Source organism: Molothrus aeneus, chromosome 6, assembly GCF_037042795.1.
Source record: "Molothrus aeneus isolate 106 chromosome 6, BPBGC_Maene_1.0, whole genome shotgun sequence".
NCBI lineage: Eukaryota > Metazoa > Chordata > Aves > Passeriformes > Icteridae > Molothrus > Molothrus aeneus.
Genome location: NC_089651.1, coordinates 13,264,944 through 13,287,893, shown reverse-complemented (window position 1 = coordinate 13,287,893; position 22,950 = coordinate 13,264,944). Strand labels below are relative to the sequence as shown.

The 22,950-nt window shown below is 36.6% G+C and overlaps 1 protein-coding gene and 1 long non-coding RNA gene across 3 annotated transcripts in view; one reads left to right on the top strand and one right to left on the bottom strand.

Annotated features, from left to right (window-relative positions):
• The window catches only part of SOX6 (SRY-box transcription factor 6), a 359,140-nt gene that overhangs the window by 232,704 nt on the left and 103,486 nt on the right, over nucleotides 1–22,950 (top strand). The window lies entirely within an intron of this gene.
• The window catches only part of LOC136557823 (uncharacterized), a 68,405-nt gene that overhangs the window by 42,315 nt on the left and 3,140 nt on the right, over nucleotides 1–22,950 (bottom strand). Inside the window, exon 2 of the long non-coding RNA XR_010783797.1 lies at nucleotides 7,009–7,124. This is a non-coding gene — a long non-coding RNA (uncharacterized lncRNA). The remainder of the gene's footprint in view (nucleotides 1–7,008; nucleotides 7,125–22,950) is intronic.

Here is a 22,950-nt window from a genome sequence, read left to right as displayed (position 1 = left end):
TTATATTTATCTGATGAACTAAATCTTGGCCTAGGAATCAAAGCATTTTTTAGTTGTAATTGTGGGAATATTCCAGAATGTAAGTGTATTGCTGAATCAATTTGAGCATAAAAACTTATTTTTAATATACTTAATATCATGACAGCAAGGAAGAAGTAAGTGCATTGCTCTCTGAATGCATTCAGGAATTATGAATTCACATAAAGAAAGCAGTAGTATGTGCAATCCAGCAAATGAGCAAACTAGATGCTGTTTAACATTTGGTATACGCTTGATGGCATGTAAGTAAAAGTAAAGTGAATGAATATTTCTAATATTCACTGTTTTATGCAACCAGCTAATCCAGACACTCACAAAAATGTCAAAGCATAGTTCTCAAGGAAGACAAATGGCCTTGCCTGGGATTTACCTATCTAATCTTAAAGTTGTTAAAGTAAGGAAAAATTGGTTTATGACTGCAGTTTGCATGCTATTTCCCTTTGTCTGTAACATTAGAAACCCCTCTCCCCAAATAATTAGATAATATAGTGGCTTGTGTAGTATGCAAGGCTTTTGCTTCCTTGAAAGAACTAGTCTTTAATATAAATCTTGTATATATCATCTTCAGCAAGTTGGGCATTTGCACAGCTTGGGTAAATTATGTCTATATTGAGAATCTAGAAGTTACACAGTGTGCATTCCATACTTGAGGGATGGGAAATAAAAATTGATATACTGTGCGGCACATGATATAACACAGTGAAATATCTTTTAAATTCCAGAGGGATGCACTGACATCACCACGGTTAATTCACATGCAGTAACTCCCACCAAATGTTATTAAGTTTAAATTGAAATTTGTAATCATTCAGTAAAAAGAAAATAAATGATGTAAACAGTATACAATGGTGCATTATGAAATGCTGAATTAATCTTATTCACCCACCCGAAATGACAGCATAAGAAACCATTAAAGTTGTAACACCAAATAATAAAAGCCAAGAACTTCACAGTTGATGGTGAAGTGTGAAATCCATCTTGAGACTCACTACTGTCACACAGTATGGAAGGGCACTTCTGAGTTAGGGAACTTTATTTTCAAGTAATGTATTAGCCATTTTTATTCTGTAAATGAGAGATTAGCCAGTTGGGGGAATATATGTTTAGCTGAAAATCTAGATCAGGTAGATAAATGAGTTGCGTGGCTATTTGCTACAGGTAACAAAATAGGGCAATATGTACCTAATAGCCTAAGCATAGACTGAGGTTCTGTACTTGACAAAGCAATGTATATAATATAATATATAGAGATAAACCCTACTCAGAAGTGGGGGTATGGCACTTGTTTTTGCTCTGACAAGGAGTGATTGGTATGACAAACGCTACTATCACATTTCTAGCTTTGCCTTTTCCATCTCATTGAATTTTATTAGTGATATATTTTCAGGATACTCATCTCCTCTGTAACTGCATATCTGAGTGTCTCATAAGCTGAAGTGTATTATCCTCACAACACTCTTTTGAGGCAGAATAAAAAGCATATAGATATTTGGGGGCATCTAATTTTAGATATCTAATTTGGGTGACTGAATTAGGACTTTTGGCTCCATATATAAAGCAGTCCAGGTGCTGTGAATTACCTTCTGTTGATTAGACAACGAGGTTCCTAATTTAAGCACCTTAGTTAAATTTCCAAAGAGGCTCGATCCAGTTCTTATATGAAATTTGACAGACTTGAAATCTGTGGTTTCAGAATTCATAGGGTGGTTCTCTACCATCTTGATCATATTCTTTATCATGACTTTCTGTCAACTTATCACTCACCTTAATTTACTCTGTTGGAGCTTTTAGCCAGAATCAATCCACTTCAGCCAGACAGAGAAATATTTGTTTGTTCCTCTCACCCACTGCCCAGCCGCAAATGAAAACCATTTTGGGCAGCTTGAGTCTCCCATGTGGCTGAGCTGCTGACCAGAAGCACAGCCATTGTCACACACAAACAGGCAAGTGGGGAGGCTACTCTCACTGAAGCCTGCAGTTTCCCAAATCCACGTATTTTCCTTGCAGATGTGGAGCAAATTCCGTGGCTGTGAAACATCCTTTGAACAGTGGCTTTATTGTGGAGAGAAAATAAGTTTTTATTCAAAGAATGCCTACACTTCTTGGCGGTCCCTCACACAGTTTGTAGGGCATTCAAGACTTACTTGAAACAGACTTAAATAATGTTTTTTATTTAATCAAAATGTCTGTTTCTAAATGGGGATCTTACATGCCACATTTTAGGCCAGAATATATTTTTACAGCCAAGTTATAAACCTCTGAAAAAGGGGGCTTATAATGGAAAGGTTGACACAACGTTAATTTTAGTGTTGTAAATGCAATGGTATAATTTTGGAAAAAAGCCTTTATAGCTCTGCTAAGATATTAATTGCAGGAAATTACAGCATATCCTATTAAAGTATTATGTCAGTGGCATACATAGCATATAACACCTTTGCATATTCTCCCTTGTTTTCACGGCAACATTTTGCATTTTGATCTGTAGAGAGTAGGTGGATAAAGTGGCTCAGAGTTTCTGATCACTTTTGCTCAAGGGGAAAAATCCAGCCTGGGGTAATGCTTGCTTATGGCCAACTCTAGAAACTGATTTTCTGTTACCAAGTACATCTGATATGGGCATTGAGGAATGAATCAAATTCTGCTCAAACAAAGTCTTTACTTTGTTTTGTGGCTTGTGAACCAAGTTTTTTAATTTGAACCCAATTCAAATCAGATTTAGCCAGGTTCTTTCCAGAATGAAGACTACTTTTGTGGCACACTTAGTTTTTGCTGATAATGGCTTACTTTTCATTTACTTACACTTTCAGAATCATTCCTGACTGTTACTGTGGCTGCACAGTAGACACAGTCACTTCCCTTTTTGGTGTCTGTTCAGTCAATTATTCAGAAATGTTTGTGTGGTGGAGGCAAAGGTGTAGATCCCTATTAAGCTGAACAATGCAAATATGTACATTGCATTGTACAGCTTTTATTACTAAGAAATGGGTTATTGATTACATTTCTGTCATTTTCAGGATTGCAGAGGCATTAAATAATAGTATGTTTTCTTTGCAGAGATTTGTTTTTACAAAGTTATTATTTGTTAATATCTTGATTTTAATATACACTGAATTGTAGCGTTTGATGACAGTCTCAGGAAGGATGGTTTTTAACAGTGATTGGTATTTTTAACAAAAACGAGCTATTACTACATCAGTTTTTTTCTGACTGCCAGATCCTTCAGGACAAGTGGGCCACATGTTCATATTTGTGAAGCACCTCATGTTGAGGGCATAATCCTGCCTGGTGCTTTTCATTGCTACTGTGGCACGAATTTGCAGTCAGGAATATCAATAACAACATGCACAGGGTTTTTTTAATGTAGAAATGGGATCTGGAGTCTTGATATTTTATGTCTTCCCCTTTGACAACAGAGTAACATGCACGATTCTTTACACAAAAAAATAAAAGTCCCAACTTGTACAGCTGATGAGTTTTTAACAAGATGGGAGAAAAGGCTTTCTCAAAGACCCCACTGATATGCAAGTTCATTGGACTGTTGATGTTTTCCATTAATTGCAGGGCTTTAGCATATAACCATCAACTATATCTGGTTTTACTTATCAAATCCAGAACTGCTTTTTCTCTGCCTGCTGAGCAGGGAAAACTCCACGCTGTACCAGTTTCTTTTTACTTGGGTCTCCAAGTATCATCAGGATTAAAGCTGTCAGAACAGTCAGCCCTCTTTATTTTGTGGTTTTCAATACAAAGCGTAATATTGTTGCTTGAGAAATGGCAGGCTTTCAATGTGTTAGCTAAAATTTGCAGAGTGGACAAAATTAAAAAAAAAAGGCCCCTGTTAATAGCAGGCATTGAAATATTTCTTTCACCATTTCAGGGAAAGAAGATACAACTCTGCGCTTTAATTTGTTTTTATTCTACACCAGTAATTTTTCTGCATTGGCTTAATCCTATGCTCAAGTATAAGGAAAAACTCACGCTCAACTTAGTGAGAGTTTTGCTTCATTGAATGCAGCGCAGGGTGCCATTTCCTCAGCTGGTGTTGTTCATGTTCTTTCCATTTATGTCAGTCTTAATACTAGAAGTACAGAATTAGGCCCTCGTTTTAAATACAAAAGGAGCTCACGTGGAAATGACAGCATTTCATTTTACCTTTTTTTTTTTGTAACTGTAAAATATTCCTCTGTTCTACATGTTAATTTATATTTGGGGATAAGTGTGTCCATCCACCACAGAGAGCTCAGAGGCAGCTGATATATTGTGCATGAAAATTTTTGTCTTGCATGTGTTTACCTCAGTTATCCCTTTGTGCAATTAAATTTGGTTTTTTTTAATCTTGAGAGTCCTTTTTCTTTTGATTTATAGACAACATAGATGTGTCTTTGTGATAACGCTTTGTAAAGAACAGAACTAAAGTGCTATCTTTATTACTTTCCTTTTGGTTTCTTTTAATTAGGAAAAGAGTCTCTTCCTATGCAAGGCTACAAATCTGTAATTTTATTTACCCTGTCATTTTGCTATCAGTTGAAATATGCAGGCATTTTAGACATAACTTTAGGAGGAACAGAATATACTAGTAATTTATACAATAGACACTGATGATTATTGACCATTAAAGAGTCGTAAAACATTTCCTGTGTGAAATAGATGCAGCATCAAATGTCTTTATTTCTGACAGTAAATGTTTCAGGTTTGCTTCACAGGCATTAATGCTATTGCATAAAGGTAAAAACCTGGCTAAACTCTGGCAAAGAGAGGTCACTTCTTAATAAATGTGAGGAGTTGCAAGCAAAAGGAAAAAAAACAACTTTGAAGGAAGTCCCAGGCTCATGCGTATATTAACCAGAGCAGATGAAATGATTTATTGGGTTTTATACACAATCTGTAAAGGGTAAGCATTGCTAACAGAATGAGTGGCAGCCTCAGGGAGCTGAGTAGCCCCCAGGGACCAGCCTTTGTTCCTCTGGACTTGACAGACATGTGTCCCTGTTAAATGAGGGCTTAATTTCTCTCATATGTGCACAATTTCCAAGCTCAACAAAGGCAGCCAGGACCGGAGCTATTTAAAAGAGCCAGCTCAGGAGGAAGCATTCCTGGAGAAAGGGGATGCTAAGGGGCTAATTACTCACCATCGATCAGCAACTGATTTTTTTCTTTTTTTTTTTCCCCTAAACAAGGTCTATTAACATGGAACTGCCACTCACATTTTACATAAACATATATTAAAAGTCCAAAGGTGTTATTTCTCTTTGCAAAATTGCCCCTTTAAAGGTCCTGGTTGCTAAAAAAAAAAAAAAAGTAGACTCATTTCATTTTGAATCTGCAATGAAAATCACTATTTCTCTAAGCTCTTGGATTGATTTCTTTCAAAATGTCCAATGTCTTGCTCTTCTTTCTCAGCCTCTCCTCTTCTCACATATAGTAGTAGGAATTGTCATTAGTGCTTATTGCTTTATGTTACTATGATAGTTAATATTGCCCAGATAAAGGTTCAGCCTATGTAAAGCATATTAATATTTACTTAATTACATATATATTATGGTATGCTTTTTATAAGCCTCTCACTGCATATTTAAATATGTCTGCATATGCGTTTAAATATGTAGGAAGACCTCTGTGGTGCCTTTTATGTAGTGTAGTGGTGCTACCCCTTACAAGTAGGTGTTTTACACTCTTTTTCCAATGTGGGGCTCAGGTTCCTCCTGTGTTACTGGCAGTTGGCATTCTCTGTGGAGAATAGGTCCATAGTTTGACAGATTGATGTAATTTTTTTTTTAATGTAGAAAACACAATTATTTTCTTTGGATAGTGTTAGTGAACTCTGTTGTTACCTTGAGAGAAAGACGAGCCATTCCAGTGCAACAGTTTGAAAATGTTGTGGTCACCACTGGCAAAGCACTTTGTCAAGAAATACTACGTGGTTTCAGGCTTATTTCCTACTCTGAAACAAACAGGAAACTCCCTTGTGAAACAGGCACCCCTTTTGATCCTCCTCAATCAGAACATACTGATCCTCTTCAAGTCAGAACCCAAACAGGTGGAAAAAAGTGTTTTCCATTGCTCTGTGAAGTCATTGTCTGAACAGGCTTCAAGATGGCATAGGAGAAGGCTTTGGGTTGTGTGGCATCAAAGCTTGTAGCTCAGGACATGGTGCATGTACAGTTGTGAAAGCTGAGACCACAGCAGAAATTATAGAATGATCTTGGTAGAAGCAGTTTGCTTTTTGGATCAATTTTTCATGTGTTTTTTGTATTATAACCTTATTTTAAATTTCCAGTTCAATTGTCCCCCTTCTGAACCAATACATTACATTATTTTATTTACAATATAATGATGATAGTTATCAGCATTGTGTTTGAAATTACTTGAGAGACTTAGTCTTTCATATCTACATGAAAGAATTGCAATTCAAAAAGTATTAGAGAAATAATTTTTTTCCTTATTTCAGTATTTTGATTCAGTATATCCATCACATAATCTAGGCAATATAGGTATCCTCCTAGAGTTAACTGAGCATTTTTTATTTTTTGAGCTTCTATTGTATGTATAAGAAGATGGTAAATGAACAATCTGCAGGTTGCAGAGTGCTAAGAATGAAACTAGCTTCAAAATTTTAAATGCATTTAATCTTTCCTGAGTAGACAGTTCTCTAGCAACAAGAAGAATTAAAGATTTTAGAGGTAGCATTTCAAATGAAAAATATCTATTTCTTTTCTGAGAAGAATGGAATGGATGATGGATCACTGGAATGGCATGTAGGACTCTCAGCTTGTCTACTCTTTCCAGTCTTTGCTTTTTCATGTTGAAGAAAGGAAAAATAGCAGTAGGAAAGAACACAGTGTTCCTTAGCACTTGTTGAGAAGGGTCTTCTAAAAGTTATTATGAAGTAAATAATCTTCTATTTCTTCTCACTAAATAAATGAATTCTGATGGGATAGAAGCCACAAACCTGTGCCAGATCCTACTTACCTCTGGAAATCAGGAATAGCTCCACAAAACAGCACATCTGTACATCTGCCTTCTTCATCCTGGTAACAGATTTACAGCTGCCAAGGCTGAAAGTCACCCATTTATTTCCTTTCTCCCTGGAGATGACAAAGTACATAACACTTGATGAGCTGCAGCATCCAGGACCATTAGGATATTAATGCTACGAAGGCCCATATTGCAGGGTGAAATCTTGCCTGGATTAAAACACTGCTTCAGAGAAGTTAAGGAGCCACACATATTCAGGGACATTTGGTAGTTATAAGGCCCAGGGAAAATGGTTTAACCTGGATTGCATGTAGATTCTGACTAAGCCTTTCTCTAAAGATTTGTTTTCATTTTCTGGAGGAGGAGGGGTTTCTTACCAAGAGACTTTCTTTCCATCTGATTAAGAGAAAGCACCTTCTAATCAGAGGGGAAGGTCCCACACAGATTATCTTCTTGTCATGCTATGACAGGACCCAGATTTCGCTGAGGCTTTTGTGAAGAGCTGTGAGGAGAGTATTAAAGCTCTGGCTCCACAGTACTTAGCTTTTTTTTACAATAAAAAAAAAAGGAAGATGAACTAATGCTTACCATTACCAGCTAAGAATGAACTTTTATACCTTTGCTGCATTGTTGTCTGGTTACCAGAATGAAATGTTAATCGTATAAAAGTAGCATATCTCTCTACTGAAGAAAGAAGGAATAATCAACACTTCTCACATTCTTGCTGCCTGACACTTTGACTCAGTGTTGCACTTCTCCCCATTTCTTAGATATTTTTCTATATTTGCCAACAGCCACCTTTGTCTTGTGGGAGGTTTATTACTATTTGTAGCTTACTTTCATAAAATGCTCATAATGAGTGCAAATTTCAGACTCAATCTGCCTGTTTGTTTCCTGTGTTTATCATAGCATTTAGTTTTAAAGAAAAAAAAAGTATGCAATCCCTGAAACCAAAGTATTTTTAACCTTGATTTCCTAAGAAAAGAACTTTCAAATAGCTGGGCTGTGTGTCTCTCTGTCAGAGTTCCAGCTCAAGAGTTTTTGGACACAATAGATAATTAGGTAACAACATTTGAGATATAGGAAAAAAGTCTAAAAAGTATTGCATTCAATTAAGTGCCATGAAATTAGTGGCACTGATAAAGCCTTTCAGCTTGTCCTGGAAGTAAAGGCTTTAGACTAACTTGTCCCCATATTAGAACTTGAATAGTTTAATTGGGAAAGAGATGCTACAATGCCCTAAATTAAAAGGCAAAGTTTTGATCTGGACTTATACTTTAATAGACAGCAGAGATACAAAACTCTGTGTTTGCATCTCATGCAAAACCATGGGAAGCAAGCGTTCACAAATCACATTTCTTACCAAACTACTTGCTCTAGATTGGCACACACTTCCCATGGAAACAGAGCCTTGGGTACTGAGCAAAATAATGCTCTCTTTCCTTCTTTGCAGAAGGTCTGCACATGTCAGAGAAAAGAGAATGAAAAAGATTTCATTTGTGGTGATACATTTCATCTCAGCCTACATATTTTCTGCAAATTTACCAGTTAGAATTTTGTTTGTAGTTTCAGTGATTTACTTGGAATGTGCTGCACAATTTGAAAAAAGGATCTTACTGGGAGATTTTGCTCCAAAGAAACAGTCAATCTGTCACCTGCTGCAGCTCTCAGGTTCTTCCCTTTGTTATATTGGCATTGCTGAGGCATAGTTAAAATGTTTTCCATTTTATGCACATAAGGCTTTGGGAAACTAATGCTTTCTGAATGTTTGATGGTTGTACTATGAATTTGCTGTCAATAGTCCTATCCAAATTAGATTTATGGAACCTACTGAAATTATTGAGGTTTTGGTGCATTGGGGACTTAAATTATATTTTTGGATATAAATTTCACTTCATTTTTGTAATACTCCATACTTTGGGATCAAGTGTTCTATCTTACATACCCTGTGCAAGAGAAGTGCTTTAATTTCATTAGGGTATCGCTATAGTAAGAGGGTTTCAGACAGATCTGTAGCTTCCACATTTAATCCATAAATTTTAAATTATTTTTCTGTAATTTGAAGCTAGAAACTATTTGCCTTAAAATATACTGAGCTGCTTTTTGTGTATCTTAGGAAGGAGGTACAACTGTGTCTGGACAAAGTCTGGTACTTTGACAAGTACTTCACTATTAATTTTTATCTCTGGGCCATAATTTTCTCCTGACAGTTTGTACTTTTTTCCCCCATGTGTTCATTGATAGGTTTATGGTATACCCTGTTTCTAATATAAAAGGCTTCTTTTTATAACCACACCAGTCCAGTTCCTCAGAATGATTCACCTGCATTCAGTGTTCTTGTGCTAGGGAAGCTGGGCAAAGTTCCTAACCAGGCAAAGTGTGGTCTATTTGAGGAATGACTGGAGGATCTATCTGTTTTATTTTTCATGATGCTTAAAATGACACAATATCATGAAAAAAAATCTTAAAAACTGTACTGTGACTCTCAGAGGAAGCCACTTGCTTCTTCTCTTGGGCTGATCACTCTGGACTCTTGGCTGGCTGAGCTCATGTGCTTCCCAGTCCCTTCCCAGGATTTATATCCCACTTATGTGACTGCACTGCAGGAGTCCCCCACAGATTGGGGTGGGTGTTACCCCTGTCAGTGACATGGGTTGGTGCACACCACAGAATCCATCCTGCTCAGCCCTTTGGCCTCTCTTGGAAGGAAGATCTAGATGTGAGAGGAGTGGAGCAGTCAGTCCCACCTGACATGGGATCCAAACTTTGTTTGGATTCAGCCTGAATCCAGGACTGTGTAAGAAGTAGCTGAGCAGAGGCTCAAACTTACAGAGGCATAGCAGGACATTTTAACCCCCACATTTAAGGAAGGCCTGCCTTGTATTACAGTGCTACTCTTTTACTCAGCCCTCACTCATTTATCACATCTCACATTTGCTGTGGTTCTTGGACTGGTACTCCAGATGAGAGGCATCATTCTGGGGAAAGGAAGCCCTAAAGATCCTGAAATCTCTGTTCATCTCAGCAGAAAGTGCAGACATCAGTAGCTACATGATCTTATTCACTGTCACTTTAGTGAGTAAAATAAGCTCACAGAAAAGGGGGCACCAGGGCTGCCAGGCCAGCAAGCAGGAGAACAAGTGCCTGGGAAAGCAGAAGAGTTGCAGAGACACCACTGGGTTGGGAAGACTTTCCTCTTTGAGGAGGGAGGTGCTGCATCCTGCAAGCAGAACTATGAAGTGGAGTTTGTTGTAGGAGTTTTAATCTTTTTCCTTCTGAAATGTGCTGTTACAAAAGTTTTCTGTGGCATTATAGTCAGTTCTGTGAGAAGACCTTGCTGTAGTACATGGCAACAAGAGAAAAAGGAGCTTCACTTTTTAAAGCTGTCAGGTTGGCAATTTGAGTAGAAAAGGAAGATATCAGATTTGTATTGTTAGCCTGGTTGCCTCTGGAAATGAGCCCTGTGTGTTGAAGTGAATGTACCACTAACTTTTTTAGCCTGTTGGTGGGTTTTAGTGAAATTTGATAGAAAAATAGATATTTTAAATAGAACTAAGTTCCTCCAATTTTGGTGAAAGCAGACAGCTAGACTGAGGTGAGGGATTTTTTCCATACTCCTTCAGACAGGCTGGGTTTCTTAAATGTATATTTACATGAAAAGTACCTGTGTAAAAACTTGTTGAATGAGAGGATCCAGAAGGGGAGAGACCCTATTAATAACATAATCACAGGAAAAACTTTACTTCAAGCTTTTACCTCAGCAGACAGTGAAGTCAAATTCCTTAAAGCCACAAATCCATTGGCTGTATTTGCCCTTGAACCTGCGAAACCTCTCATGTCCCTTTTTAACAGTTGGCATTCCAGAAGCAAACAGGGACTGGAGATATTCCCTGCTGTTGGGTGATCTACGACCTATGGCCTAGTAGCACTTCCCAATAAAATCTGCCTACTTGGAATAAATATTGCTGTGGAAAGCATCTCAGGGTTGGAAGACAAGAGAAATTGCTGTCAAATTATGATCTCAGAGTGTTTCCTGTAGTGAGAGAAAAGTCATGAACTAAAAATGTCTGATCTTTTGGTTTCCATTCAGTACTTCAAAGAGGGATTATTGGTGTTTCAGAGAAGTATTTAAAATGCATATGCGAATACACAGGGGTATAAATGAAAATATGGAGTAGCAGTAGAAAAAAGTTATAACACCCTTGAGTTTGGGATAGCTTCTTTAACTGAAAAATCACAAGTGAATTATACACACATCATACCATCAAAGATATTGAATTTGTTTTGGCAAAATACATGCAGAAATATTAAGTAGAGTGGTGGGAAAAACTGGAAAAAATGAAGAAAGTTCTGAATAATAAAAAATACTGTATTTATATAGGTCATTCCTTTATGCTGACAGAAATTTTTACTGGGGAGTAGTCCTAGTCTTATATGGTTACAAGAACATGAGTTTCTTCTGACTAAGTTTGTAATTATTAGGAGGAGAATTTTAGGTAAAACAATGTGAGAACTTTACTGTGATTAATAGAGACAGCATAAAGGTGGGAAATAGATATGTACGCATGGCAAGTCTCTCTATGCTGGGTGTCTAAGAAATCCTCTTTTCGCTGTCTACTGGTTTGTTCTACCATTTGTTCTTCATTTTTTTCTCTTTAATATTCACAGCCACAGTTATGGAAAAGGGGTTGGTGCAGAGTTGTTAGGTTCATTCATTGTTTAAAAGTGCTTTGAAAATCAAAGTATAATCAAAGGTCTAAGAATATTGAAGAAACTGAAATATCTGCACAGTGATGTTTCAGAAGGATTTGTTGTTAATGGTCTTTCATTTTAAAAAAAACTGATTGTATAATTTATTTCTTGAATTAAAATAGCTACAGCTAATTCATACAATCATCCCCCAATTCAAGCATTTAGTTCTACCATAGACCCAAGGTATCCTGAGTGGTCAAACTACACATTTAATCTTGTTTCCTGCATACACACACACTGCATAAACTCTGCCCACCTCTACTCTCTCAGACTATGATTTATCAGGGATTACTGGTGACAATATAAACCATGAGAGAGAGAGAGATTCATAAGCTTCCTACCTGTCAGCAGAGAAACAAAATTAAAAATACAGTTTAATAGTGTATGTAGTTCTGGTGTTGCTGGTTGTATACAGCAAGTGGGTACCAGTGAAAGGACATAGAAATAAAAATCAAAGGTTTGGTAGATCCTTTTCAATATACTTATAAATCTGAGCAATTAGTTAGGAAATATGGGAAAAATAGCTCAGTTCACTACTGAAATTAACAATTGAATTCCTTTAAAAACACATAATCCTTTTGTTTAAAACTTATTAAAAAGCCATTTATTCTTTCTTGGAATTATTTTTCCCCCTTGAAATTTAAGACACTGCCTACAATTAATTGCAAGTCACTGGTAGAGCTGAACTGAAGCTATTGGAATGGTACTATAGTGGAGTCAATCCTCTTAAATGTTGTGGATGTTTTGTCATGCTATGGTTGATCTTAGACTCTACAGTCACTATTGCTTCTAAGAAGCAATGGATGTTCCTCTCCCTAAAGAACTGCAAAATCTGGCTAGATAAGACTCAAAAGAAGGGTTATAAAAAGGAACTTTTATTTGTCCTATTTTTCAGGCAAGAAGCTCAGACACTTAAGTGAGTTGCTCAGAGTCTCACAGGAAGCCTGGGTGGAGCTGGGAATTGAACGCAGATAACCTGAGTTCTTGGCTCAGAAGACCACTTTAAAATGTTTTAGAATGTGGCTTTATTATCTATTAAGTAGGGACTGAATAACATGGGAGATCTGAACTGGGGAACGTGCTAGATACATGATAGATCTTCAGTGGATGTGCACGGTATTTTCTAGGAGAGTATAACATAGGTTAATATCACTTACAATGTGTCTCAGTACACTGAGCATACACTGGAAAACACTAAAGAAAGGGAGTTTTTAGATTGCTAATGATTTCCTTTTAAGGAACATGTGACTAAGGGCTGAGACAATTTGCTGCTGAAACAGCTTACTACAAGCCTTTGAAAATTCCCAGTCTAGTTATTCACATAGGAAATATCTGGTTGCAGGCACACTTGGCTTGTGCAGGCTTCCATGAGTACCCCATATTTATAAAGCCTGTTCATTCAGGCCTTTGAATGGGAGCAGTCAACAGAAAGAGTCATTTTTGTGAATTCTTTTAAAGCATATAGTGAACTTGCCTCTTGACTTTTGCATTTGATGCTTCATTGTGATTCACACAAAGTACAGAAGCCATATGCTACAGAGATATATAAACACAGAGATGAAATATCACCAGTTCATTTAATTTTTAGTACCACTGAGCCTTTTTTTTATTTTTCCACCAGTGATAGTATTTTCACTCTGTACCTGCCTATAAGTTTTCCATCTCTTAGCCTGTCAGTTTATTATCCTTCATGAAAAACTATATTCACTTAAGGCTGTATTCTCAAAGGCTTTTGGAAAGTGGCCTGGAAAAATTGTTTGCATGCCTGTTAGCACTAGCAAAATCCCAAATTGTCTATGTTAGTGAGTGTGTCTAAGCCTTCAGGTCTTTTCCATGATTTTCTGTAGTACTTGAGAAACACTTTATCACTACTACTCTTACAACCAGTAATACTAATCTGTTACTGGAATTCTTTTAATTTCACCCTTAGCCAGATTAATTTACATGCTTCAAACTTAACTAGAATGTATTTAAATGTCCGGAAAGTGATTTTCATGTGAGGCTGGCATGATTTCTGACTTTGGATCAGCTAGCTGTTGCTTCCCTTTGAGTAATTCTACACAAAAATAAAGAAGTGGTTGTACAAATCCTTGCAAAATGAAATCATCCAGTTTCCTAGAGCTCTGCTTTTTAATTATCCTTCTTTTTGCTCAGGGAATGGATGAAAATAAATTTCATGTATGATAACTGTTATGTATATTTCAGAAAGATGTATATTCAACTTGCCAGAGAAATCCAATGCGATTATTGCTTCCTAAATTTCATTAACATATCTTAAACATCTTACTGACACATTTTAATGTCCTGATATTCTTCAGACTAGCCTGGTTTTACTCTACCAACTTCCTGGGCACAGCTTGTGGCAGGAGCAATTAATTACAACAACTTCTTTTCAGATGAAGTGGAAATCATTTAGACATATAATTCCAAAGTACACCTGCAAATGAGGTACCAAATTGTTTAGGTTAAAAATTTTGAACCTTCACTTTATTGCACCAAAAGTATGTAGATCCCAAAAGTTTGTTCATTTTTAACTAATCATAAAATGCTAGGTTTATTAAAGTTTTGGAGAAAAGGTTAGATGCACAGAAATATATAGATAGGCAGAATTTAAAATACAAATTCCAAAGGAGTGAAGAGATAAAGATAGTCTGTCCTTTTGCTTCAACAATTTTGAATGTAGCATCAGTTTGGAAATTTGCATGTGGGCTAGTTGTGTCTGTATATGTAGGCATCCAAGAGCTCACATTTAGAGAAAATCATAAGCAAAAATTTGCCAAGATAAACCATAAAAATGTACATAAATAGTTCATGTTTCTTACCACATTTTCTCTGCCTTTCTTCATGCAGACTATTAGATGCCTTCTGAAATTGTTGTGCTAACTCTAGAGTACGAAGAACAGGATAATGTTCTTGAATGTTTCAGCTTAATTGTTATCTGTATAGCTCAGAGCAAGAGAACCACAAACATCTAATATAAATGAACAGGGAGAAAAAAAAAATCTCATGAAAAGGAAGGTCTAGTACCAGAAAACTGACAGAAACATGAGCAGCTAATTGCTGTAGGCTCCATACAGCTTGGAATGACCTAAGGGGATATCAACAAATCACTTTCCACTGGAGTATAGTAACAGCAATGGCACAACAGTGAAATCACTGGCAAAAACTAGGGGAAAAATTCTTTTAAAGTATTGGCATTAGCATGTTAGTGAGCAATTCTTTTTCCATTTTAATGGTTATTAATGTCTGTGCTTGTGTTTAACATCTGCGAACCCTCCCTTCCCACTTTTCTCCCCAAAACCCAACTGGTGGTGTGGTAACTGGATTTTATGTGTGTATCTCCAACTCCCTTATGAATCCTGAATAACTTTTTCTAATACTGACACCCATAATGTGAGTTATTTGGCACTAGTATTTACAGATTTTTTTCTCCAGAAACTGAAGACACCAGACAAAAAGGAGCGATTTTGTTTTAAACCATAAGAAATTAATTTTTCTTTCTTAATTGCATGTTCCAGGTTGCTAATTTCTAAAAATAAAATAAAGCTGTCCAGAGTCTAAATAAATTAATTAGATCATTTTACAGTAATTGGTGAAAGACAGCATGTAAAAGAATTTGGAAATATCCCTAGTAAGGGCTATTCTTTCTTATGTTTTGCAGAACTCTCCAAACCCATAAGCTAAACCAATTTTTGAATGTGATGACAGATAAGTTTCCCAGCAGTTCTATTTGGCCACTACTAAGTATTTAGTGGTAGATTTTACATTGTTCACGTGTTTTGTTTTCTCATGGGCAGAACTGAACCTCAAATATATCATCAGGATCTTTGCTAGGTAGCTTAGTTGAAGAAACAGATTTCTCTGTGATTTAACTATGATATTGCTTGAACAACATTAACTGGGTGATGAGCAGTGAACAATTTACTTTGGGAAAACAATGCTTACTTCTCCTCCTCCTCCTCCTCTGTTACCCACATGTTTTGCCAGCAGTTGTTGCCATTGTAACTGATGAGAATTTGAACCTTTCCTGAATCAAACTTTTCTTTTTCTTTCAATACTGTTGTTCCATTTTTAAATGGTGCAGCAGTTACAACTTGATTTTTGGAGTACTAGCAACAGATTTTGCTACAGTTGTCTGTCTTAAAGACTTATTTCCAGTGCATCTCCAGCATCATGCCTGCAATTTGTTTTCTGTGAATTCCAGCAACAACATAAGTCTGTAACACAATTCTGAAACATTCTTTACCTGAAACTCCCTCTGTGCTTTGCACAGAAACTGTGGCTGACAGAGCTGTAGCACCATTGTGTTTTCAGTCTTTCTTTAAAGGCATTACTTTTTATTTCTACCAGACATGAACGCTTGTGTAGAACTTTCCCAGTTTTATCAAAAATATTTTTTCCTGAGCCATCTAAGTGGGGAAAAAAAGAAGAAAATTCTATGTAAATTCAATGACCATTCATGGTAGCCCATTAATCTAACTATAACATTGCTATAGCTCCAAATATTTGATACATTTAAAAAAAAAAAACCTTACATTAGAGAAGCATAAAGACTACAGAATATATATATTAAGGCCGTCCATATTTAATAAATATTTGTAGGTGCAAATGTCTCACTATTACAGAATCCACTTTTGAAATGATCTTTTATTTTTAAATGATCTCATGCCAGCCACAGGTACAGCCATATTTGTGGTTTCCCCCAGATGCTGAATGATGCTCTGTAGTGGGGTCAAGCGCTCTCATGACATTTAACCATTGGAAACGAAAGAAAACATTTGTGGTGTGAAACAACAGCACATACTTGACCCTCCAAAGTATATCCATTTATAAATGGATAAAAGTGACTATTTAAAGTTGTTTTATAAGGCAACCACTGTGCCGGCCAAAAACCCCTAATTTACTGTTTGAGAAAGCAAATGATGTGTGGGTACAAGAACATGCATTTTTTAAAAAAGATCTGTGGTGTTCCTTGTGTTGCATTTGATCTTAGTGGTGAAACAACAAACCCGAGTTTTAGGAGGACGTTGCTGCCATCCTATTTTTAATTCACCATTATGTGTTAAAATAACCATTAGTTTCAAGTGAACAATCCCAGCCTTGCTTTCAATGGTTGCTCAGGTATTTCTTTGAAACCTGTTTATAATTTCTTTGTTTGTTTTGGGCGAGGGGTGCAGCCATAGATGTAGATTAGGGAGCTGGTGATGCCTCAGCCACATTCCTTTCAGGGTCCTATTTGCTGTGGGGAAGAGTATGAATGAATGAGAGAAAGTCTTATTTCACCCCATTTTCTGATCTCCTTATGCATATGGCAAGCTGTATCAAAAGTTTAGTTATTTAGGCTGCTAAAGGTAGGTGTATTTTCACTCAAACAAATATGGCAATGGCATCCATCCTGGTTTCGTTTGAATTTTTTTTAATGCTCTTTAACTTCAAGACTAGTTATAGCTTATAAACATTAGTTAGTGTCAAAGTATGCTTGCTGCTTCCACACAGGTGAACTCTCCAAAGATTATAAGATAAGAGAAGTTGATTGGTTCTCAGGCAAAACAAATAGACACTGAAATGTGTTTTTGAGGCATGGGAGATTTTCACAATGTCTTTTTAAACAGTCTGGATGTAAACAGATTAGTTGAAGACAACTTCAGTAAAGATAGCTCTCTTGAACCATCTACAAGCCTTTTGTCAAAGAAAGCTGAACTATGACTAAATCTGTGAGTGGTATGAATTATTAGGTGATGAATTTTAAAAGTAGTGTCCAGATGTAAATAGTGAAAGCATCCAAAATATTACTCAGCAGCTGCAAGAGCTATAGGAAAAGCTGACATGACAAATTTAGTCATTTCTTAATCACTTTCGTTAGGCAGTATTGTCAGTTCCAAGAGGCAAATTTTCATCTTGATTTACGCCTATAATAGAAATGGCTGAAAACTGAAAAGTTCTCAAAACTGTTTACTTACAAAACACCTTTTAAGTCAATTTGGAAGCTTCCTATGACCTAGAAGTAATGTTCCTTACACATGGGGAGTTCAAAAGATATGCTTTTAGACAGTTTATATCAACAAAGCATTTTTTATGCCTAGAAAAGTGACCTTAACATGTGCACAAGTGGTAAAAACAGGCTTAAATGTATTATTTACAACTATATCAAAATTTATTAATTAGTTACCTTTGATTAAATAAAATTGATTGTTAAAGCAGAAGGTAGAGGTTGGTATGAATTCTATTCTGCAGCAGCTTTCAGATAAAAGAAGCAGTGACCCAACTCATTAGCCCTTTGATTTAATATATTGACACTTGGGTACGAATAATTCCGTTTAGTGGCTTCTGCTTCCCAGGGATCAATTTAATTAGTTATAAAATGTGACTTCATGTCAGGAGCCAGAAGAAATGCTGACGTTAAATAAAGTCATACGCAATTTAAACAATAAAGCTATCGATGCCTGGTTAAAAGTTAATGATGCACAAAAAATGGCTTAATAGAGACAACCTCAGCAATGAAAGTGATGGTAGGAAAATTAAGCTAAGTGGATGAATGAGAAATGGTGATATTGTTGGATTGTTAAAACAAATTCATGGATGGCCTGATGGTTCATTTCATAGTACTGTATGTTTCTGATTTAAATACATGTTTGAGGCTAAGCCTGTACTTTCATATTAGAAGTGACAAGAAGTGGTCTGAAACCTTTCTCTTTTAGATTCTAGAAAAGGACAAGACAATTTACCTGTGCACATTCATCTTTGATGTGTCCCCCTGGGATATCTTGGCATGACACAATATTAACCATAATGGCCTCCTATTATAATATTACAAGTACTAATATTTGCACAGTTGGTTGAGACCCCAGTCAGGATCACTGTCATATTCTGGTAGGTGCTGCTTACACAGTGTACAAATAAGGAAGGACAGTTCATGCCCTGAAGAAGGGAAGAATTTAATGTTAAAGCACTATATCCTTTCAAAACCCATTTAATGCTGAAGATGTAATCTACTTATGTTATCTAAGTAAGAGGGTTTAGTGAAGAAAATAACAACCCAGAAAATTGTGAGAGTTACAGTTTGCCCTTCCTTTTTCCTTCTATCACTCCTTATGAATATACAGATTCACTAGAGCCCTTCAGAATTATGATTCCATTGTTTTCTCATTTCCTGGCCTGCTTTGAGCATGGCAAGGTAAAATCCTTGCTAAATTTCTTAAATAATAACCTGCAAATCCATATTCAGACACCGGGCCAAATTCATAAGAAATAATTCTTGTCTTTTTATGGGTAGCACACAAGGATTTTCCAAGTTATTATGTGTCATTTCTATTTCTGTGAAACATTGCTGCAGTTTAATACTGAATTTGTATGGTCACCTCTTTTAAAGAGGTACAAACACTTAGCTGAATATGCTGAATAGATGCTGGAACAGAAAATATGGACAAATGTGATTTCTTAGCTTAAAAATGTACATTAGAAAAAATGGTGTCTGACATAGAAAATATTATTAGAAATAGCACAAAAAGCTTTTCATTTGCTTGTAATTTATCACTTTTAAGATGAGACTGGAGTTAGTCCACCTGTGAGGAAAAAAAACTGGTATCAAAATGACCTGATGCCGAGCTAAGCCATGTTACGTTTCCATTTCTAAGAATCCTTTCAGGGACAGACAGATTCTGTTTAGGAAAACACCAACTGTGAAAACGGACAGTAGCAAATGGAGCAATTAGATAATAATTTTTAACAATTGTGTACAACCTGATTCATCCACAGACTTCTGGAAAGCTCGAAGGGGAGCAGCAGGCAGCAGTTATTACCTGCTAAAAGCATTAACAGTAGCTACGGTAACTCGCCCAAGGATAGAGGGGATATGCCTCAGAATAAAACCTCTGTGTGTCAGAGGGATTTTCAGACTGCACAAGAGTTATGTTTTTTTTACTAATGTTAGGCAAACTTTTGTCTTTGCATTGACTTTACATTGGCCGCAGCCTACACAGAGGGAGCTGCTGGAAAAAAGGGGGACATTAATACTTTTTACTGTGTGCGGGCCAGCCAGTAGTTAGAGAGGGGGCCCATGTTTTCTTAGGGCTCAGATGGCAAAGCTAAGTATTCAGCCTACGGCAGGAAAAAAGTGCCTTTTTTGTTTTCTGGCTGGAGAGTCCAAGCATTCCCAAAGGAACACAATGAATGGCCCATTTTGTCTGACACTGTTTCGTAGACATAGAATTCTTGTTTTTTCATAATTATTCTTGCCCGTCACTGGGTGTGCACATGACATTTGAGCGTGTTTTAAAGTCTTAACACACTCATGTGCCTGCAATAAAGTTACTCATAACAATCCAGGCTTTCTGCAGACAACAGAGCAGGGTCTGTTGTTTTCACAAGTCACAGCAGCTGGGAGGCAATTGTGAAGACAACAGCTTAATCTAGCTGGAAAATACAGGAAGAAGAGAATATACACTCAATTTCCTTCCATATTATTGCAAACAATGCAGAGGGCTTTTTTTGTTGTGGCTTTTTCTTTTCTTTGCTCTGGGTGGTCTGACTGAAAATGTGAGTGGCATAAAATACACTAGTAAATGTACTTTGAATTTTCAACTTGTTGCATTTCTGTGTTCATGCTGATGTGTCTAAAGCTGTTAAGGGGTGAGAATATTAATCTACATGAGCACTTTAAAAGTCATACAATAACAGCCTTATTTTGACCTCATCTACACGGTGTTTACACTGGTGTTGGTTTACAGCATATGTTGCAGTTGCTTCTGACTTACACTAGTATAAATGAAACTGGAACCAGGAACTTAGTAAAAATTTGGTTGCTGAAAACATCCATTTTAAACAACTTTATTGAAAGAAAAAATAGAGCTAGGCAGTCTTAGACATTTGAAAGTTGTGTTTTAGCTTCTGTGTAAAAGGACAAGGGCACTCAGCAATTTGTTTCTTTATTGCGTGCTTCTGAATCTGTAGATTAATCATATTTGTAAATGCTTCATTTATTTCAGAAGCACATTTACAAACAAAGCATGCAATAAATTAACATGCAAACTCAGTTAAAAAGCATCATAAGGAGGCAGGGATCAGATAGTTTTTACCCTAGCTATATTTTCTGGTGAAGTTTTGTGAAATATTAGGGAAATGATCTTTTTTTTTTTCCTTAATCCAAAGGATGAAAAATGAAAAGGAGCATATACTCCAGTTCTTATGTCAATACCAGAAGGAGTAAAATGCAAATTAACAGGAATCCTATTGCAGATGTGGGGGTAGCTTAGCAGCCACCATTAGATGTGGTTTCAGTGAGGGTAAACGTTCCTTTTAAAGAAAAGGTGATATTTATCCAATTGCAGTTAAGGTACCTTCCTTTCCTGCTCTTGGGAATGCTACATACAGCAGATTTCCAGTAACCATGGCAGACAACTCAGATGGGAAAGGGTTTTATTATGCATAGCACAGAGGTTATAGCAGTGAGTAGTAACAGCAAAAGCCAGTCAGACAGTGAGCATGGAAAACGAAAGAGAGATTTGAACATGGTCTGGGCTTCCAGGAGGGAGAATGGAGATGTATCTGAAAAAGTGCAATGTGAATGCTGAGATGAGCTGGGTTTGTATTGCTGTTTGTAACACAGCTGCAAGCAGGACAGTCCCACTACAGCAGGCACCTGTGGGGCAGCAATACCAGGGATGCAGGTATGGGTGAAAGTGCAGTGGGTGCTGCTCTATTGCTCTGTTCACGTGCAAAATAAAGCAGACCGACAGGAGTAACATCATAGAGACATCTGATCTATTCTAAAAAGCATGAATGGGCATTTCTGGGTCTAAGCATTAAGTAATTTGTATGTATTACTGACCAACAGTAAGTGCAACCTCTTCCTCTCTTTTTCTTAAAATGCATTATTACACCTCTCCCCTTCATGTCCCTTAAAAATTCAATACCAGTGTGGTCAAAAATAAGCATGTGGATTAGCTGGTCTGGGCATTTTACATTAATCCTGTTCAGCCCATTTGCCCTCACACCTCAGAAACTCTTTATTGATATCCTATTTTCTTGTATGATCTTCTGTGCCGCTTATGGAGTTTGATTTATAATGAGAAAAGGAAAAAAATCCAAACCCCAACAACCTAAAAAGTATTTTCAAAGGGGTACCTAAACAGATATAAAAAATTGCATGCTGAAAAGTCTTATTTACCTGAAAACATGGTGGAGAAAATCATGGACTAACAAAACAGGGAGTTTGGGCAGGATAATTGTTTACTCTGAAGACACTTGAGTGCAGTAGGAGGCTTTTAGAAAATCACAATTTTAATTTGTTTCAGCTGCATGTGTCTATCTTAAAAACCAGATGTTTGTAGGTGTCCTCATTTCCTTGATGTGGTGCTACTTTTATGTCTAAGCTTTTCCTGAATTTGTGACCATAACCCCCTAAAGACAAGAAAGCTGAATGTACTTCACTATGGTCTCCTTCCTTATAATGGAAGTTTATTGGCAACTTTTGGGCATCACTTTCTTGCTATCAGTTACCTAAAAAGGAGAATTTACTGCTGGATAGCTACCTTGCATACAAGATAACCTACACCCCAAAAGAGACAAAGTGAGAGTTAATGCTAAGAGTTTTGTAAAGAGACTGAAGGTGAGGAGTGAAGAGATCAAGGGAAGGAGAAAAAAATTATTTGATAAATAGAAGAGACAGAGAGAAATCCAGCAATAATAGATTTGAGTGATAGAATGATTTTAAAAACGTTTTATATTTGTTACTCAAGTAACTATGATTAGCCCAGCTGCCCTGCAGACTTCTTCACTCAGCAGCAAACCTGTTAAATGTATCATGCTCAAAGTACAACTCCTGATAAAGGTGGTCTGGCCAGAGGAAGTGTAGCAGAAACACAGGTTTTATGTGTCCCAGGAAGTAATTTAAATGGAGGCTATCCAGGAGTACAGCAGGGTAATTGTATAAATGGGTGTGTCTAAGAACACAGAAATCCTGAGTGAGGCATTTGGGAAATAAGAGGAAAGCATTTTCTACACATATATATATATATATATATAAATATATATATATATATATATAACCTATGCATAGTTAAGATTATTTGTAAAAAATATATGTATGGCAATGTGTTATAGATATATGTACAGATCTCTCTATTCTATATGTACCTATGTGTATGTAGAATATGCTTGTATATTTATAACATAAATATACATAAA